This window comes from Crassostrea angulata, chromosome 5, assembly GCF_025612915.1.
Source record: "Crassostrea angulata isolate pt1a10 chromosome 5, ASM2561291v2, whole genome shotgun sequence".
Lineage (NCBI taxonomy): Eukaryota > Metazoa > Mollusca > Bivalvia > Ostreida > Ostreidae > Magallana > Magallana angulata.
The window spans coordinates 26921087-26932733 of record NC_069115.1 but is presented as its reverse complement, the minus strand read 5'-3'; the positions used below and the strand labels follow the sequence as shown (position 1 = coordinate 26932733).

The 11647-nt window shown below is 32.1% G+C and overlaps 1 pseudogene; it reads right to left on the bottom strand.

The window, feature by feature from the left end:
* Window positions 1-842: 842 nt before the first annotated feature.
* The window catches only part of LOC128185257 (ubiquitin carboxyl-terminal hydrolase 2-like), a 118986-nt pseudogene continuing 108181 nt past the window's right edge, over window positions 843-11647 (bottom strand).

Genomic DNA, 11647 nt, shown 5'->3' with positions numbered 1-11647 from the left:
GGTTGCCAGAGGTATCAATAAAACATGTATTTTACGACACTCTTGTTGAACCTGTGTTTAAAAAGTTTACTACTGCTTTTAGTGAGATCTCAACATTTTCAAGATGGCGGAAAATGATGAGCAATTACGAGTTTGACATATGCAAATGAGTTTGGGGAATATTAATCAAATATATTACTCACAGAGTAGGAATATCTAAAACGTTTTAATAACTGATTTTTTCTTCTGAGTTAAGGTCAAATTAAAGACAAAGGGAGAAAAAAAAAATAACGATTAAATCTTTAGTTAATGCTGGCTAAGTGAAATGTTTAAAAAATGTTAAAGTAAAACGCGACATTGATTTTTCTTAGTTTTTATTTTTTTAAATCAACTTCTAGTTACTCATAATTATAGAATTTTAGAAATTTAGAATCATTGAGATGCGTATTTCAATACAAAATAATTTTCACATCGGGGTAGGCGGTCGGGAATATCATAAGTGACAGGGACTTTTTACAACATGATGAAAAGTTTTTTTTTTACCAGAGAGATTAAAATTGTAATGGTATGTACTCTACGAATAATACAACTTATGTAAAGTTTAGATCCAAACCTAAATTAGTGAGCCTTGGATCAACTGACAGAAGAAAAGAAGTTATTCCCTATTTTTAACAATAAAGCAACACTTGTCGTTTTATTCACATTCATAGAGTCTACCCTCTGAGCATGCACTAACATAACCCTAGAGTTACTGGAGTTAATTCAATCAAACGCGCCCGAGATGTTTTTGTCATTGAGTGTTAGAGATAGCTCCATTAAAGTCTATGGTATTCAAATATCCTTTCATGTCAGATGTTTTTTTCCTACTGTGAACGTTTGTAAAACAACATATAAGCATCAGATGATGCCAGTACAGTAGAAACATTAACCTTATCGATTTGGCTGTCATTACAGTAATACCAAGGACCCTGATCTCCGGTTGATGATAGCTGTTTCACATAGGACGTGTAATGGCCGCCGTAACTCGAGCCGTGGTGATTCACCACGCCATACAGATGGTATGTTACATGTACGTGGTCACCGTTCTACAAATGAATGCACAGTTTTCAAATAACATGATAAATGGCTGCAAAATTGTAGGATTTTTGGATTTGATAACATCAATATAATAAATTAAACATATGTAAGGTTTAGCATTGCAATCATTGTATTTAGTATCAATAATGCATAATTTTGTCAAATTGAAGCATGCTTAAAATAATTCCTTTATCAGAACTAACTTAAGAATGGAATGAAAAATATTACCTCCATTTAAAGTGATTTGGAATGATTAACTATAGCATGTCGCACAAGCAAATATTTAGTATTCTTATCTGAACATAATATCTCAAATATCACTTGTTGTCAAAATCTGTTAAAAATTTACACTATGTTTTGACCAAGCAAGGTTTATTCCTTATACAAAGCACGCGTAGAAAAGTGTTAATTGTGTTGTCAAAAGCTTTTGAACTGTATTCACTAACCAGTCTAAATTTCCAGTAGCGATTTGTGATAAGACTAGCATAAGGTTTCCCTTTATTATTAACAAACAGGTTATCTTTTCGAGTTTGTACGTACTATGTAAATACACATTTTACATCGTATACCACGGTAAGTAAATTAATATTTAAACAAAAGGCCCAGGGGCCACATCGCTCACCTGAGCAACAACTGCCTTAATTCTGATCAAATTAGCATTGCAGTATCAAAATATCTTGACAACTGAGTACAGTAGATCTTGTTAAAAAAATTGAAAATCTGCCAATTTTTATCCACCTCTTATTTTTTTGGTAAATACCAAGCCCCTTTTGTTGGTGTACCTGTAAGAAGATTTTTCTCTATTCCTATATACCCCCCCCCCCCCTCCCCATTTCGTGGCCCCAGTTTTCTCTAGGGAATCATGGTTTCATCAAACTTAAATCTGAATAACCTGTGCTTTCACACTAAGTACTGAGTTTTGGACCGAAAACTTTCCCAGAATATTTTTAAAGATTTTCTCTATATATTCCTATGTAAAAATTCAAATCGCCATCACGGTCCCGCCCTACCACTAGGAACTGTGATTTTGCAAACTTGAATTTACACTACCTGTGGATGCCTCTATACACAAGCTTAAGCTTTTCTGGCCAAATAGTCTTTAAAAAGAAGATTTTTAAAGATTTTCTCTATATATTCCTAAGTAAAAATTCATCCCCCATTGTGGCCTCACCCTACCCCTGGACTATTAATAAACAAACTTGAATCTATATGATCTGGGGATCCTCCACTCAAATTTGGACCTCCCTGGCCTAATAGTTTTGAGAAGAAGACTTTTTCTCTATACATATATAAACATTTATCCCCCATTGTGGTCCCACCCTACCCCCAGGGACCATGATTTGAACAAACTTGAATCTACATTATCTGAGGATGGTTACACGCCAATTTGAGCTTTCTTGGCCAAAAAGTTTTTACAAGAATTTTTTTCAAAGATTTTCTTTATATATTCCTATATAAAAATTTATCCCCCATTGTGGCCCCACCCTACCCCCAGGGACCATGATTTGAACAAACTTGAATCTACACTATCTGAGGATGCTTCCACTCAAAGTTGAGCTTTCCTGGCCTAATAATTTTTGAAAAGAAGATTTTTAAAGATTTTCTGTATATATTCGTATGTAAAACTTGATCCCCAAATTGTGGCCCCACCCTATCCCCGGGGATCATGATTTGAACAAACTTGAATCTACACTACCTGAGGATGCTTCCACTCAAAGTTGAGCTTTTCTGGCTTAATAATTTTTGAAAAGAAGATTTTTAAAGATTTTCTCTATATATTCCTATGTAAAACTTGATCCCCCAATTGTGGCCCCACCCTACCCCCGGGGACCATGATTTGAACAAACTTGAATCTACACTATCTGAGGATGCTTCCACTCAAAGTTGAGCTTTCCTGGCCTAATAGTTTTTGAGAAGAAGATTTTTAAAGATTTTCTCTATATATTCCCATGTAAAACTTGACCCCCCAATTGTGGCCCCACCCTACCCTTGGGGACCATGATTTGAACAAATTTGAATCTCCACTTACTGAGGATGCTTCCACTCAAAGTTGAGCTTTTCTGGCTTAATAATTTTTGAGAAGAAGATTTTTAAAGATTTTCTCTATATATTCCTATGAAAAACTTGATCCCCCTCTTGTGGCCACTCCCAACCCCCGGGGACCATGATTTGAGCAAACTTGAATCTACACGACCTGACGATGCCTCCACACAAGTTTAAGCTTTTCAGGCCGAATAGTTTTTGAGAAGAAGATTTTTGAAAAATACCAACAAATTTTCAATAATTCTCAATTATCTCCCTTTTAAAGAGGGCGTGGCACTTCATTTGAACAAACTTGAATCCCCTTTACCTAGTGGTGCTTTGTGCCAAATTTGGTTGAAATCTGCCCAGTGGTTCTTGAGAAGAAGATGAAAATGTGAAAAGTTAACGACAACGACGACGACAATGACAAAGACAACGACAGACAACGGACAAATTGTGATCAGAAAAGCTCACTTGAGCCTTTGGCTCAGGTGAGCTAAAAAGAGAGCGACGAAAATTACGGTGAACTAATTAATAACTTAAATGATAGAAATAAAACACTCCATAATTTAAGCAAACAATAATACCGTCAAAGGAACATTCACTTTTTCACGAAAGCTTATCCTTCTGGACGATTTGGCAATATGAGTATGTCCTTCATAGTGCATCTAAAGCATAAAAAACTATCAAAGCAAAATATCAGAAACTTAAATTATATTATTTTACATTAAAAATTGAGCTCTTGTTAAATGTATGAATATTTTTTTAACATGCTTATTATTCAAATTCTTTGCATACGTATTGAAAGTAAATTGAATGATGATTTATTATGACACTTTGATTTGGAATATGCGAAATGCATTCTCCCGCTAGATTTGTAAACTATTTTGGCATTAACATTTAATATCTCATTAAATATTCAATTTTACTTAACCCTTTCAAAGAATATTTAGTATTTCAGTTTGCTAATCTAATACATTTACTTTACCTCTTGAAAACATCCAAGTTGAAGAACAAGAATTGGTGGCAATCGTCTAAATTTCATTGCCTTCGCCGTTTTTTTTAATCCTGTAAAAGTTCTGCATGTCTTATCGGCCAAAAAGCATTATAAATCTCTATGTCTATCTTTTATCATAAATAGATATTTTGAAAATTAAACCAAAATAAGAACGCAACAGGTGGAAACATATTTGTAAAAAATTAAGATAAATCAATTTCAATTATTTTTTAACTTTTCTGCGTATAAAACGATTGCTTGCACTAAATTGTAACAACGAACTTATCTCGTTTGTTACACTGAATTACCTCGTCTGTTACATTGTCTGCATGGTACATCTTCCTCATCAAACTGTTCTTCCGACAGAAGTTCACGAAAACCATCTTCAACACGCTGCCAATTAGATTTTTTTTTTAATTTTCATGAATCTTCTTAGAATAAAGACACATATGATTTTTAAGGAAGCATTTGATTAAAAGAATTACATTGTATGCAAAGCTAAATACGCATTTATTCGTACTTACAAGTGAATTGGAGGGAATTGTGATACTTCTTAAAATCTGGGAATCAGTTATTTCTGTCTGCAATGATATGCAGGATCGACTCCATAAAAATATATACGAAAGTTATGAGAATGTCAAGTAGTTAATTGTTAAAAAAATGAAACAACAAATGTAAAATATCATACATATATTTGTAAATGAAAGAATATTGAATCAATTCAACTTTAACACAGACAAAATCTGGAAAAAAAACAAGTGAATTACAACACCCTAGAAGATAAACCCGTACAATAAAAATACAAATTTGATGATGTCAAAATATAAATAAAAGTTTCAAACTTAATGTTAAAAAAATGACTCTAAATTTCGACAAAAAATTGATTATACATACATGTCGGCAGGAACCAAATATGAATTCGTCAACCATTTCTATTTCAAACAGTGATGTTATACCTGAAACAATATGCGTCTGCGTTATTATAGAGTGGTTTTAAAATCGTCTTTTTCTACTTTAGATTTATAATAATATACCACATTTTTTTCAAAGTGCCAGAAATGAAAAGAACGTTTCTTACATGCACCTGTTATATGTGTATGTACAATATAAGACTACTGAGTTTAAAAAAAAACCCACAAATATGACCCATTTGCGAAACATTATAATTATGTTACAAAATAGTTTCTCAAATATTTTTTTGGAAAACATGTTTTTATTTTGTTGACATAGCGTGTTGATTGCATTTTATGCGAAATGGTACTCCATCTGTTGACAAACAAACCTTTTTTAAAATCAAAGGTCTTCAATTAAGTATGTGAAACAACAATAGTTTAAATTCAATAACAATACTAAAAAAATGAAAATGTACCATTTGCTGGATTTTCATCATGTAGTTCACTCAACAGTGTCAAGAAGAATGAATGACAGTCATTCTGGTAACCAATCATGAACTCCCTCTCTCTTAAAATACGTACCAAACATGTTGCGCATTAGCATATGTATGTATTCTTATTAAGATCTTTTACAGAAGTATTCATTTGAAACTAAATTTTAGTGTGATTTTCGAAAAAAGAAAAACGGGAGCAAAAATACGCTTATTATCTCTAATATACCTGCTTGATATGTTGTTCATAAAACTTCTGACATACATCTGTATGCTCCAAGAAGTTGGTGTGCACATGTGTTTAAGAAGGTCCCCAAATGAAGAAGTGACTTGTTTTGTCTGGAGAAAAAAGTCTTTTTATTAAGATGCAACTTAAGGTTACTTTTTTTAAAGACATTCATAACATTAAGAATATTCGTAGGAATGAAACATTTCAAAAGTCGAGCAACAGCTGACCGTATTAGAGCGTTCTCTTTTGCAGGCTTCTTCAACAATTTCATAAAAATCAGGTGTTTGACCAAGAACCTACATCAAAACATGATGAAAAAATGTACATTATGAAAAATTAAACATGTTTTGATTTGAATTACGATGTTGTTTAACCAAATGTTGATGCCATTAAGTTTACCTGTAACAAGGCGTTTGCATAGCACGTGTTTCCAATGTTGGGTAAACTCTATATATGTTAAAAGCAAAGTTATTTCAAATGAAAAATTCAAAAATTCAAATATACAACAGTGTTCATGTAATGAATCATTTTTATGTCAAACCTCTTGCAAATAAACATTATAATTGTTTAGGTTTACTTGTGGTGGTTGTCTTTTTGGTTTAATCAGCAAGTTGTAATTATCCATTGGTCGCATCTGAAAGGCACATTAAAAGTATCTACTAGTCAACATGCATTGTTTAGTTGTATTTTTTTATTGTTTGCAAACAGAACCTACCAGATATCTTACATTTTTGTTCTTTTTATTTCTTTTTTTTATTTAACGTGGCCGAGTACAGCTCCAGTGCGCATGACTTTGTGCATTTCTTTCATTTTCATGCAACCGTACATTTTATGTGCAAAGTTCTTAATTATTCAAGGCGGCGATTGATTTTAAAGGTAAGAATTTATTGACAGCATTATGAAAAACAGTTTAGCATCTAAAAAGTGTTTTTTCGTTAAAAATTATTTTTAAACCAATCTGTACCACAATATGCCACTTTTTTGGGAAAAAAATTAACTTTTATATAACTCTGGACCAAATCACGAAGTGAACGGTTTTTTATTTCACCATTTCGTGACTTTTTACGATACTTTTCATTTATTTGAAAGAAAAAGAAATCCTTAGGGCATAAATTTAAAAATATTGGGAAAACAGCGCTTTTTAAACAAATATCCATATGGTCCCATAGTAAAAAGTTTAAGTTTCAAGGCGACCCCTAAGGAATCGGGGTGGTAGATAAATCAATTTTGATCTTAAAATAGTTGATATAGAAGTAAAACAACGTGCAAGAAATGTTATCAAAATATCTAGTGTAGAAATAATTAGACGTATCGTTAAACGTATCTTACTTTGCACAAATGCAATTAGTTTAGGCAGATGGCATTGTCTAGAAAAGTCTTTGCGAGCTGATAAAAAATGAATATTATTAAATAGAGTTACTTCCCTCTCATTACAATTATCTATGAGCGACCCAACCAAAAACACAAATTATATTCTAGAAAGGCTTACAAATATTTAAATGATTGAATCACAAAAAGACTAGCTAATGTAAAACAATTGATCACATGACTTTAACAACATTTTCAAAGGTACATTAATTTTCTTTCATAAATAGTTTCCAATTGAAGTTTTGAAACCGTTATTTGGCTTCAAAAAATAAAGAAAATTTTTATGACTTTCAGAACATTCAATTAATTAACATTGTTTTCCCTTGGACTGAAATGTCACACTTTCATTGGTTTGAATATAGCACGTGATTGCCTCATAAATCTCTATATTTGTTTAGTGAGAAATAATATTAGGCAATATGGCCGTCATTGGCCGACGCTTTGCTTACTCATTTCGACATTTCATAGTATTTAATACATAAACTGTATGCCGTAAGTTCTTAAAGTATTTGGAGTAGCTGCCCTTTGAAATTCTTTAAAATTAGAGTAGTTGCCCTTAAAATATTGACGTCACATTGTTTTGTCTGGAGCAGAACAAAATGGCAGCGTCGAAATTTGCTCAATTCTCTGCAGAGGAAAGGGAGAAAACATTTGAAATGGAATAGCAACAAAACATTGTAAGTAAAGATGGATGAAACAAAGATTTTTAAATAGTATTTGAAAGGTGAGATTGAAAATTTTGAAGAGTTTAAATGAGTTAAATTGGACGAAATGTTAGGAATCTTGTACATAGCTTTGCGTAGATCATCGCTATTTCTATTTGTGAATAAATATTTCGCTTGATAGTCCTCGGGAAAACAAAACACTTATTAGGTTAGTTACTGACTCACTACAGAAATATATTGGGTTGATCAATCTCGCCATCTATGAGATTGATCAACCCAATATATTTCCGTAGTGAGTCAGTAACTAACCTAATAAGTAATAATAGAAAAATATGAAAGTGGATACAAACAAATGTGTTTCATCAGTGCCCGTTCATGTAGCTGTAAAACATTCTATTAAACAATACTCAATGTTACCTGTGTAACATACTCCGGATAATGCTTCTTGTGGCCGAGTATATAAGGTAATTTGTCATTTTGAACAGAATTATGGATTCCATTGTTTGAATTTGCAGCAAACGTAGTATCAGACTGTGGAATCTAAGTACATGTATAATAAGCAAATTTCATGAAAAGCAATATCATTTTAATGATATTTTAGACAGAGAAGGAACGAAAGAAATTACATTGCACCGATCATATACGCACGAATTCAGATTGTATCGTTATGTTGGAAGTGACATTCCTTCCAGATCTATGTACTTTTGGTTTTTCTGTAGAACGCTAAACGGAAAGAAAAACATTGTCTTTATTATTTTCTAAAAGTTTACGAACGTTTTAGGCAGATACAATATCACAATTTCACTACCACCTAAAGAGTAGACATGGCAAAAGGTCTAGCACCAAGCAGCAGACAATCATTTAATGTAAATTGATATAAAATCCAATAAAAATTAGGAAATCTATCTGTATCGATAAAAATTGTATACATACCTGGGATCTATCCAATGACTCTAAAGAAGAGAAACAGATTATGCGTGGATATCATTTTGGTGCACAATCAATTTGTTTATCGTACAAACATATTTTTTTTTACTTTGCTTTTTATAAGAGAAACTATTTAAGGTCAAGATCTAATAAATGATTCCAGACTGTCTTTTTGGTGCTAGGACCATTATGACGTCATAATTGATTTGATGTAACTTTTCCCGTTTTTTACGGCTTTAAATGAATTACATGTACATAGAAAATAAAACAATATTTTGACATTCTATATTTAATCACGGGAAAAGTAATCCAGGTAGCTATATTCTATTTGACATCATTTTAAAGAGGAGGCCAGACGCTTGTTTAATGTTGTTTTAGAGAGACTGTAGGCATTCAAGATATAATTCATTAGTCAAAAATGGACAAAACTCGGATATTTGTTACTTTTATCCTTCATATTTCATAGAAAATGATTGTTTAAAACATTATTTTTTAATTGCGTTTACCAAAAATTTAAGCCCCGGTACACCCTATGAAACAAAGATATTGTTATGAAGCATCATTAAAGAATGTATATCTTGAATTTCATAAACCTGTAGGCAACTTTAATTTACTAGATCTTGACCTTAAGACCCGATTACCAATATCTACAAAGTATAAACAGAATAGCAATTTTTGCCATCAAAACCTTTTCAACCTGTATAAAAATTCATTTTTCAGATATCAAACACATAGCGGTCGTAAAAAATGAATATTTCGGTTTCAAGGAATAGCATATGGGAATGTACATGTTACATTGCAATTGTACCTCGGTTATGATTATCTTTTTATTTTTTCTCGTTCTATTAAAGAAGAAAATAAACATCAAATTTACAGGTCAACTTATACTACAAAATAAAACACTAAAGAACATGGAAGTAAAAGGAAGTTAAGAATCTCAGAACAAGTGATGATGATTTCACGTCGGCTAAGTGTCCAGAGTTTTAGAGGTACAATCAAGTGAAACAAATGCAAGAGAAAAGTTGTCAATGTAACAGCACGGTCTTACTTTTTGTGAACAGTATCCATAATCCATTTGCCAACCCTGAATTGATAACTATCTATGCAGAGAAATGGGGTTCCCTAGATGCAATATTTTGGCCAAAAAATAACAGGTGGTATTTTGTCATAATTTAACAAAATTCAAAGTCCAGGTACATATAATATACACATCTCTAAAATATGTCCATCTGTACAATGGATCTGCAAACCAACAATTTCGTATCTTGAAACTGTAGGAGGAGTTAACCGCACACTAGGGGGACCCTACATGCAATATTTTGACAAAAAATGACTAAGTTCATCAGCTGGTATTTTTTTCATTAATTATCAAAATTCAAAATCCAAGTAATATACACATCTCTTATATATGTACAATTGATCTGCGCAGCAAACATTTCCTATCTTGTAGGAGGGGTTATCCATACATTGGGGTACCCTAAATGCAATATTTTGTAAAAAAAAAAAAATAACGAAGTTCAACATTGATTAACGTAATGGAAAATTGATCTCCAAAACAACAACTTCCAATCTTGAAAAGTATAGGAGGATTTATCAGAACAATAGGGGTACCCCTTTGCATTGGCAGCCGCCCACCCCCCCCCCCCCCTCCCAATTTCATCATACCAATAACCGGATTTTCCCTTGAAAACCCGTTTTAACAAATGGATAGAGAAAACTAGATTGGCGTGTGCTTCAAAAGTTAAATAATGCGGGTTTCTTTATACGCCAATAAATTGATTCGATCGAGATAATTGCGTACTTATATCAAAATATTCTGAAAATGCAAATATATTTTATCGAATGTCAAAATATATTTTATCGAATGTCACTATACAATTGTTCAATTATTGGCTGATAGGATTAGATTCTTACGAGATGTTCTATTTCTTAAAAACCGGTGTTCAGCTGCTTTATTTTTCTGATTGTATGGAATATATTCGTTTTTTCTTGGAGTTTTTTGCTGAGTTGTTTTCTGGAATTCTCTACATCTTTGAGATTGTTGTTTGCGATGCTGTCTACAAGTATTTCCGCTTATTCTGTAATGAGCAATTCAAAACAAATGAGAAAACGAGAAAAAGTAACAATTATCTTATACAAGATTTTTTTGTATTCATATATTCGATGAATAGGTTAAACATAAAATTTTAAATGAGAATGTGATTTCGTTCTTACTCATTAGAAGTCATATCCGTTCTTTTCTTGCAACAATTCATTGTTTATTAAGTCCATGTAAGCTTTCATGCATTGAATGCAGTTGCTTGTCATTAGCAATGTCTTATGTCATCGGGATGGGCAAAATGGTGGATTCTAACCAAATATTTTCATTCTGTTTGAAAGATTCAAAATAATAAAGAAAGACTATTTGAATTTCACATGTATTATGAATTAAATTATTTTGACTCTCGTATTACTATTAAAACGACGAATTTAAATCAGACGAAGACACTTTAATATGGGTTCTATACAAAAATATTGCAAATATCGCATGGTACAAGTATATGCATACTAATAATCTTTTTTCGAAGCATTGATATTTCTGAAAGATACACTGGTCGAGTCTTACAATATACGATGTTAGGACACAAGGTCAGCTTATCTCAAAAGGCTAAATTGCCGTTTTGCAGATATAATAATTAGGTACAGAGCATTAGGTGTGAATTGTGTTTTGATAAAAATTATAGTCTTTTTTTTTACCTGATGTAAACTGTATTTTTTCAGATGCATTTCAAAGAAGAGTTTAGTGTATTATGTTCATGTAACATAATGGTGCACTTTATGAAGATAAATGGTTAAACGTATTCTAACTTTAATCGTGTTTTTTTAAAATTCATTTTGTAAAACCAGCATCATTGTTATATTCAGCTAATGAAATACATAAGCACTAGCACATTAGTGGTGATGACTATTGTTGATTTGGAGGAGAACTCAACGTAATTCTGACCGAGGCGATATCCCCC